At 32.7% G+C, this 8788-nt stretch overlaps 1 protein-coding gene across 1 annotated transcript in view; it reads left to right on the top strand.

Annotated features, from left to right (window-relative positions):
- Window positions 1-8788, top strand: part of LOC119678275 — a gene marked incomplete in the record, with an annotated part of 82917 nt that overhangs the window by 27126 nt on the left and 47003 nt on the right.

Genomic DNA, 8788 nt, shown 5'->3' with positions numbered 1-8788 from the left:
TTACAATTTCAAATGTTCCCCTAACTAAGCCATTTGGTTTTTCATTTGAAGTTAACAAGATGTGACAGGTCTGTCATCGCTGTCACTGCCAGGCTCTTGAGGAAATGAAGTTCCTTAAAATAAAGTCAACTCGTCTGCAGTCCTAGACAAATACATAAAAAGGAGTTAATTAATTCGACTTACTCTTTATAGTGGTAACTGCTACATAATCCACGTGTCGGAATACTACACCTTTGCATAATTTCACATAAGCACAGTGCTCCATTAAATACTTCATTAAGTATATGAACCACATGTCTTAATGTAAGAATCTATTGTTATTTTCTTATAATATCTAGGCCTAATAACGTCATAGTATGAGTAAAATAAGTCATTCAAAAGTCATTCATAACCTAACAGTTGACCCAGTGAGCTATGTGTACATATATCGGTGTAATTTACTTCCAATACGGACCCTGTTAAGTCATTTCAGCTATTCGTTAAAAACTTGAAGTCCTACAATAATTAAACTTTTATTTATGTACATATATATACTCAAGTAAAACTTTCAGTACAAGAAGAGGTTACTTTCATTGTGATAAGAGTTAAGTGTGATATCTTATTTTAAGAAATATTTGTCTATAGATCTGAAACACGACAGCATAAGTAGTTAACTGCAAAAGCAATATAGCTTTTGTCAGCAATATCGCCTTGTCTTATTTTATTAAGAAAGTATATTAGGTATATTTGGGTAGATATATAAATAAAATGAGCCAATTTGTATACCTGGTTTTTATATTAATTTAGTTTGATTATTCATCAAAATTTTAAAATTAGACAATTCTGATATCTGAATCATGAGATCTTTTTTACGTAAGTTAAGCAAAGACATTGAAGTGGTAGTTGAAGTTCGCAAAATATAGCTCTTCTGTCACTTCTACATTGATCAATTTTCATATCAATTTAAGCATATGTTTCTTTGTAATTAGAAAAATACGTGCTTATACTAAATAAAGACATATATAAAAAGATATAAAAAAATTATTATGTACTGAAATATGTTTTATCATTGCTTCATTAAAATAATGAAGTACCTAACAAATTAAAAGCTCTTCAGGTTCTTGAATGTTTTAACTTAGTTTGTTTTGTATTTTAAATTTAAAAAAAATAATATAATTTTTAGAAATAAAGTTTTTAGCAGAAACAAAGCAACGTTTAATAATGCAAATAAAAATTAATTTTTTAAGTAAAAACATAGAAAAGCTACAATCAGAATGAAACATCTTTATAAGTAATTTGTGCTGCTCAAATATCATTAAAATTAAAATTGTTCATTTATTATTTATGTTGGCTATTAAAATGTTTATGCTGAGCAGCTTCAGCTGCTGAATTGTTCGCACTCATCGAGTTTAAGTTTAAACAAATTCAAATTGCAATCTATGAGATCTACAAGAGCTCGAGTGATGGAAGCAGCAAAAGGTAAGTAAGTAAGTACCAGCAATTGCTGTTCCTTTGGAAATACATGCTGCCTAGCTGCGCTCAAAATAGAAAAGTTTTCAGCAACATCACATCACAATAGCAGCAGCAACAGTGAAGGCTGTTGCAATCTCTTGCATTTGTGCTTGTGAGGTGTGGAAATGAAGTGATGACTGGTCCTGCAAATGCTGATGAAGATGATGTACTATTTAAGAATGAAATGCTGTACGGCCTGAGGCGGTAAGCTTCCAAGTGCAAGCACTTGCAGTGCTGCTCGAACTACAAGTCCGTTAAGTGCGCTCGCTGTTTAGAGTTTTGGTTACAAAAGGAAATGCAGTGCAGCTGCTGCATTTTTGTGCTGCTAGTGTTTCCTTATATTTACATAAATTTTACTTTCAAGAACTGAGTTTTTGTTGCAAACTACTACTGCCACTTTTACTACCTTAACAGTGCACATTTTATGCTTTACTACAGTTCTTTTTTTCACTTCTTCCCGTTACAATAGCGTAATAATAATATTGTTTTGACCTCAAAACGTAGTTGACTGCAGTTGCAGAGCAGGTTGAAGTGGTGAAAGTGGGTGGCCGTAAAGTAGTACAAATTACAGAAAATCTCTTTAAAATGTTGCAATTTAAGCGGAAATAAAATTACTGCCATTTCCACTTTAACTTCTCATCAACCAGACAATAGGGTTAAGTATTGCAATATTTAAAGTAGCGGGAAGCAACAAGAAAAAAAATACCAACTATTATAGTTCATTCTGAGTAATGCTTTAAGTGTATCTTTATATAGTTTAATTTAATTTTTATACTCACATTGTACATCCAGGAGCAGCGATGCATTTTGTCGTATCTTCAATGTTGGGTGCTCCATGACGCACAGGATACGTGCGTTGTGATGTGCGCGATATACCGCTGGCAGACGTGCTTCACTCTTGGCGCCGCCATTAATTTTATATGCAATTTTATCCTGAAATGAATTTTAATATTTTCAAAACAAAACAAAACAGAGCAGTAAAAATATCGTTCAGGTTTGCACTTGAAATATATGAATATTCAAAAAAGTAACCAACAAAGAGTACAAAGCGTGTAAAATAGCAAAAATATAGTAAAAAAATACACCAAAATATGTGAAAAAAGTTAAAAAATAAGAAAAATGTGCTAAAAAACGTTAAAAATAGTTTTCACACATCACACACTCGCTCACATAAAAATTCACACCATTTCGCTTCTAGCACCTATCAGCCAACGGGATGAAGCAATTTGTGCGCCATCTTTCGGGCAGCGCGGAAATAACAAAAATATTTAAATGCCTCCACAATGCATTTTTTAAGGGAATTCCTTCGCAAACCGACGGAAAATGCACGCAAAAATGGTGGAAAAGGAACAATTAAAAACGAAAAGTTCGGCTACACTTTCTGAATACTTCAGCTGGTATCACAAAAATTACATAAAATTATTTTGAGTAATCTACAGTCAGCATTGGTGATTTATACAAGTCCACCACAACAGGTTCTTGTTATAAGACGGGATTTACGGCTCACGTTAGTTTCATTTCCACTATCAACACTTTCACTAGGAGACACTTATGGCATATCATAACACCCTCAGAATTGCTTGGGAGAGGCAGGTTACATCAAACCGTACTGTCTACGAGTATTATCTTTGTGTTACCATTTATACTTGGGATAGAGCTGAATAGATCCAAAAAGTACACTTTCATTGTACCTGTTAGGATAGCGAAGAAACTGTCTCCAAGACATTAAAATCACTTCCTCTAGAGTCGTGAATAAAAGCATAGAAAGTGATTAATTGCTGTTATATAGTCATCATCGCTACAATTACTACACAAACCGCTTGTCGAAAAATGCCATCGCTGAATCATCGCTACGATGTCACAGTGTCGCGGAAGTGGTACAGTAATTATATGAACCGTAGTTTTCAGAGATGCAAAATGGTTTTTTGCTATAAATATATACATATATATATCTGGATTTTAAATTGGGTTTGAAAGAACGTATACAGCACTTCTTGCCAATAAACTTATTATATACAAGGACAACATGTAAGTTTAAGTGGCTGTACTTCACTGTCTGTTAAAACGTCCAGAATGCACCCTTTACCAGAAGCATCATGTTTCGATTTGCAGGTTATTTCACCGTAGCATTTATTTTCCCAATTTACTATTACTCAATTTTCTCACTATTAGAAGTAACAACAGGAAATTTGCACCTATCAAGTACAAGTAGTCATAGTAGTCAATTTAATTTATTTTATTGTGTTTACCACAAGAACGAACCAGACTTCTCTAAATAAATCTATCATAAAGTTGAATTTTTAGGGCTTTTTTTCGATACACTATATGAAATGTGGACCAACATTATTCTAGAAATTATTCATTATGAGGTCTTATACTGGTATATGAAATAATATTGTCCACCAGAAAAGAAAAAATGACTGAAGTGCTACTTAATAGCACTTCAAATTGATAATAATTTATAGTAATTTATGTCTGAAGGCCAATATCAGATTAATATTGCTAACAGTTTTGGGATAACAACAGTATTTCTAGAAAAACTTTGTTTAGTTAATCAGTAACCCTCGTAAATAGAAATGCTAAATCTAAGACTATAAGTTTAAACCATATAAGATATGTACAGAATCATAACAGAGGATAAAATGTGTAGCTTAGATGCAGAAAGTGCTTTTAGTTTGGCTGGTCTTTAAACAAAATTTGGAATTGCTGATTCCTCGCAATCCAAGTCCTACTTTCAATAGGATCTCAGTCATCTGAAAGAATTCTTTTTGAAGTTTTGGATTTAATATGGCTACAAACAAACCAAAATCACCGAATGAAGCAAAAATAATATTATAACATATTCTTTTCTGATTTCTTATAAAGCAAGCCTTTTAAAGATATATTAGCCTGGATAAACTAAAGTTGCAGTAATAAAAAGCGTTTGAAAGGTTTAATATTTAATGGGTTGTACGTTGAAATGGTTTTTTAAGTAAATAATTTTACGAACGAGACTACAATATTAAAAACTTCATTCCATTATAATTCTTTTTACCATAAATTGAATTTGTTTTCACACATTTTTTTGATATTCTTCAGATTGAATTTTCAACAAAAGTTGTTTATAAAATTGACTGAAATTCCTGCAATCCTATATTACATTAAATTGCATAACAATGCATAACAATGCACGAAAGCAGGACACATAGTCCTTGTGAAGGCATTAATATGCAACAGGAACCTGTAACGAAATGTGGTAACTATTAAAGTTATTAAATTCTGCTCATATCAATTGCACAAAAACTTTAAGCTCAACTGTTAACAGAAGCTATAATGTCCGTAAAGCAGCAAAGATCCATCTCAAAAGCCCTGACGTACACAGCAACACGCACCCAAGGTTGCATAAAAGGGAATGCAGATTTACTGTTCCAAAAGTATCCACATCTCCATATGCAAAGGATGTTTTGCAAAATGCATGTGTGCTTACCGAAAAATGCTCATTTAAATGGCAATTTAAAATTTGAGTGATGTCGGTTGGTCGGTCGGTCGGTCGGATCGGTTGGCTCGGTTGCACATTATTTTCTATACACAAGTAACACACACAGGAGCAGAATATTTACCTTCAATGCTCCTCTCCAGATACAATGTTTATGCATGTTTTCTATATTTGAAATTTTTTCTGTTATTAACAAAGGGCGGAGGTGGGTGGGTGTTGTTTTTTTCGGTTGGTTTGCGTGTATGTGGCAAAGTGTCCGAATAACCTATTATTATGCTCGTTTATTTTGGCAAAGCCATTATGTTTACGTCCATTGCTTCACATTGTTTATGAAAAGTTGTTGCTATCCATTTTGCTGCTCCATTTTATGGTGTTTACGGTGTTACGGTGTTTTCGGTATTTTTTGGAGCATTTTTTGCTGTCGTTGAACGGAATTTGACAGTTACACTGACACTTGGTCAGCAGCTTTGTATGCTCTGTGCGGTGTTCTTACCTATGTCCTTTATTCAGTATCTGCGGCAATGCAATATTGTTGATTTACATATAATGTGGCTTTGGTACGAATTTAAGTTGAAGCAATAAATGTTCAGCTTTGATAAATGAGCGGATATGTAGCTAAACTTTTTACATCTCATTTCAACATTTCGAAATTGCTGCATTATTCTAACGTTGACAGCAACCATTTGGTAGGATATATGATAATTTAGTGCTACTATAGTATAGTTCTGAAATTCCTTTAAAAATAGATGTAGGCAACTAAGTTGGCTATACTATATAGTGAGGAAGTATACCAATGTAGATACAAACAGTGCACAGATATGATAACTAAAAATCAAAATAATAAAAATTCATATTTAAACAAATATTAAAATACTTAAATTTAACTATAAAAGTCATTAGAATTAAGTTCTGGAAACGAATAATAAATATTATATATGTATATATGTTAGTTCTGCATTGAAAATGTTGGAATAAATTTTTAATTTAAGAGTACAATAAACACTTCTCTATTAAGTTAGTTAGAGCTAAGGGAGTACGTATAGAAAGCACAAACCTAGTATATATAGAAAGTAACTTTGCTTTAGTATTATCTTAACTATTACATGTATTTCAAAATACAGATGCAGTACAAATTTTAATAATAATATTTGTGTTTATTCAAAATGTCTAACAATTAAACCTCAATAAACATAATTTGCGTAAATTTAATTACGTTGAAGTGTTTGTATGGCAAAACACAAAGCATGTAACCAACCTGAAGACAACGAGTCTATGTAATTCATTGCACAAATTAACCAATAATAACCACAGCCCCAGCAATGCATGGAAACATTTCATCACATGTCCTGTCAACTAAAGCTTTAGCCAAACCGAGCCCAACCAAAGTTAAAACAATCAAAAGCCAAGACTGCCTAAATGTATGCTCAACTAAGCAATAAATTTGTGGGGCGATGTGTGTTGGTGTTCGTAATGGTGGATGACTTGCATGCGAGCGGGTGTTATCTTTGTCTTATGCCTTGAAATATACTGACAAATTGTGATGCAAAACTGACCACATACAATGCAAACACCACTAAATTGTTGTGTCTGTGGCTTTCTGCAAGCAAATGTGATTGCAACACACTTGAGCAAAGAAAAACAGACTAAATTTACTTGCAACAACAGACACACAATTGTGAAGATATTTGATGAGATGTCGACTGGCATCTCCACTCATATGCTTACACACCAGTTAGAAATAGCTTTTCAATATACTTAATTTACTGCATATTATCCTGTCACATTTTTTGTTTCACTTTGATTTGCAATTATACTTTATTTTGTCGAAAATTGATTGGCAGCCCAAACCAGACGAAACTTGAGCTGTGGCAGTTCATCAAGTCATCCATTATCTTAACTTGAAAATTGCAGCAGCGCGCTAACCTCACTTCCAATAATGTGGGCTGCTTAAATTATATGGCTACAAGGTCAAATTGGAGGTCAGATCGGTTACTTTGATCCTGTTGAATGATAGTTCGGTTGGTTCGGTTGAGTATTTGTGATTCATATCACAGAAATTGCCATTGTCTCCTGAATGTGCATTTCATGCAAATTAGTGTGCTATGCATGAGAAATTTGTGGTTTTGTTTACTTGTTATTAAAAATGATGTGGACATAGGCAAAAATTATATTATCTTAAGAACTTTAGTTGAATTTCTTATATTTTTTTAAATATTTTCTAGTTTAAAATGGATAAAATAATATTTTCGCGTAAGGTATACGATTTAATATTAAATTGGGACGAGATGCTCAAAATAAAATCAATTGAATTGAATTATCCTTTAATATTTGAATTTATACTACTGAAACACACACAAATTAAAAAAAGCTAAAAAATGAAGACTAATAAAAAAGTGAGCAAATTAATTTTAGTAAAAAAAAGCATTAAATTGAAAATAATTAAATAATGAAAATAAATGATGTTGATTTACCTTATCACTTTTGATTTCCTCCAACTCTAGTACTTCAGCAGACACTTTTTGTGCATGGCGATCCACACCAGGACTAAGTAACACCTCCCAAGTCAGCAAAGGCTTTGGATTCCCACCTTCGCTTACACAAGCCAAATTTAGTTCAGAATTCTCTTTGACTGGTACAAAAATATTGCCTGCATCCAGGCGCCTTGAATCAATCAGCAAATATGGCGATTTCGGACGATCTAAGAAAAAAAGGAAAAATAAATATATGATGAAATTGGACGTTGGTATTAATATAATTATACTAATTACAATTACAAAAAAAAGGCAATTACTTTTTTACTTCATACAAACTAAAAGTATGTTACATATTTTAATGAGATAATGAGTATATAAAATGTAATTGAAAAAGAGTATTTGTTATTATTAATGTATTAGTTATTGCCTATTAAAACTTTCCTCAAATTACTTTAAATTTTTCTTTCCTTGTATTCAAATATTTATTATTTCTTTTTGAGTAAACAGGCTCAAAACTATGCAAAACAAACTCATTTTGAAGCTGTCGATTACTTGTCCAGAATTTTTGGTCATTAAAAACTTTTTTTATTTTAAACTTCTGCTGTCATCAAAAGTTGGCGCGGCACGGCTAAGCGCTTTATGCGGAGCGAATCAGTGCGGCGTATACTTCAACCCACCCACAGCAGTAGCTACTGAGCTTAGCTCAGTTACAGCGAAAAGTTTCTTATAACAAGAAAACTTTGCACTGCTAAGCTGTTGTGGCTGTCATTAACAGCGCCAAATGTCCTTGTGAAACAGTAAAAATATTGAGAAAATGAAGACGACGTCATTTTGAACATGCTGCAACATTTAATAAACGATTTGCGACTCGAACTCTTCATTGTCTGATAGCGCATAAAAACTTTTATGTTGCATACTTTTAGTTACACGTTACTAACTAACACTTTGGGTTCCTTGTGTTCCGCTACTCACCTAATACTACCAATTTGACTGGTCTCGCGTTTTCGGTGTATCGGCGCGTATTCTCAGCTTCGCACTGCCACTTGCCATCGTCTTCCAGCATGACATTGGTGATGGTGAGCGCTCCATTAGCCTCTTTAATGAAACGATAATCGGTGGCACGTGAGGTGCGATCAATGGCGTGCACAACCTGCAAGTACCAAGGAGTTAAACAAAATTGGTTATTAAAGTTAATTTAATGAAATTAAAGTTTCAGACAAATTTTTATATTGCAAATGAAATTGTACACGGAAAAGTGATTTTTTTAATTCTTTTATTTTATTTTATTTTATTTTATTTTATTAAACTTTTTCCCTTGCAATTGCGTCTATATATTATTTGCATTAAT

This window comes from Teleopsis dalmanni, chromosome 2 (genome assembly GCF_002237135.1).
Source record: "Teleopsis dalmanni isolate 2A chromosome 2, ASM223713v2, whole genome shotgun sequence".
In the NCBI taxonomy this organism is placed as follows: domain Eukaryota; kingdom Metazoa; phylum Arthropoda; class Insecta; order Diptera; family Diopsidae; genus Teleopsis; species Teleopsis dalmanni.
This window is presented reverse-complemented; position numbering and strand designations above follow the sequence as displayed.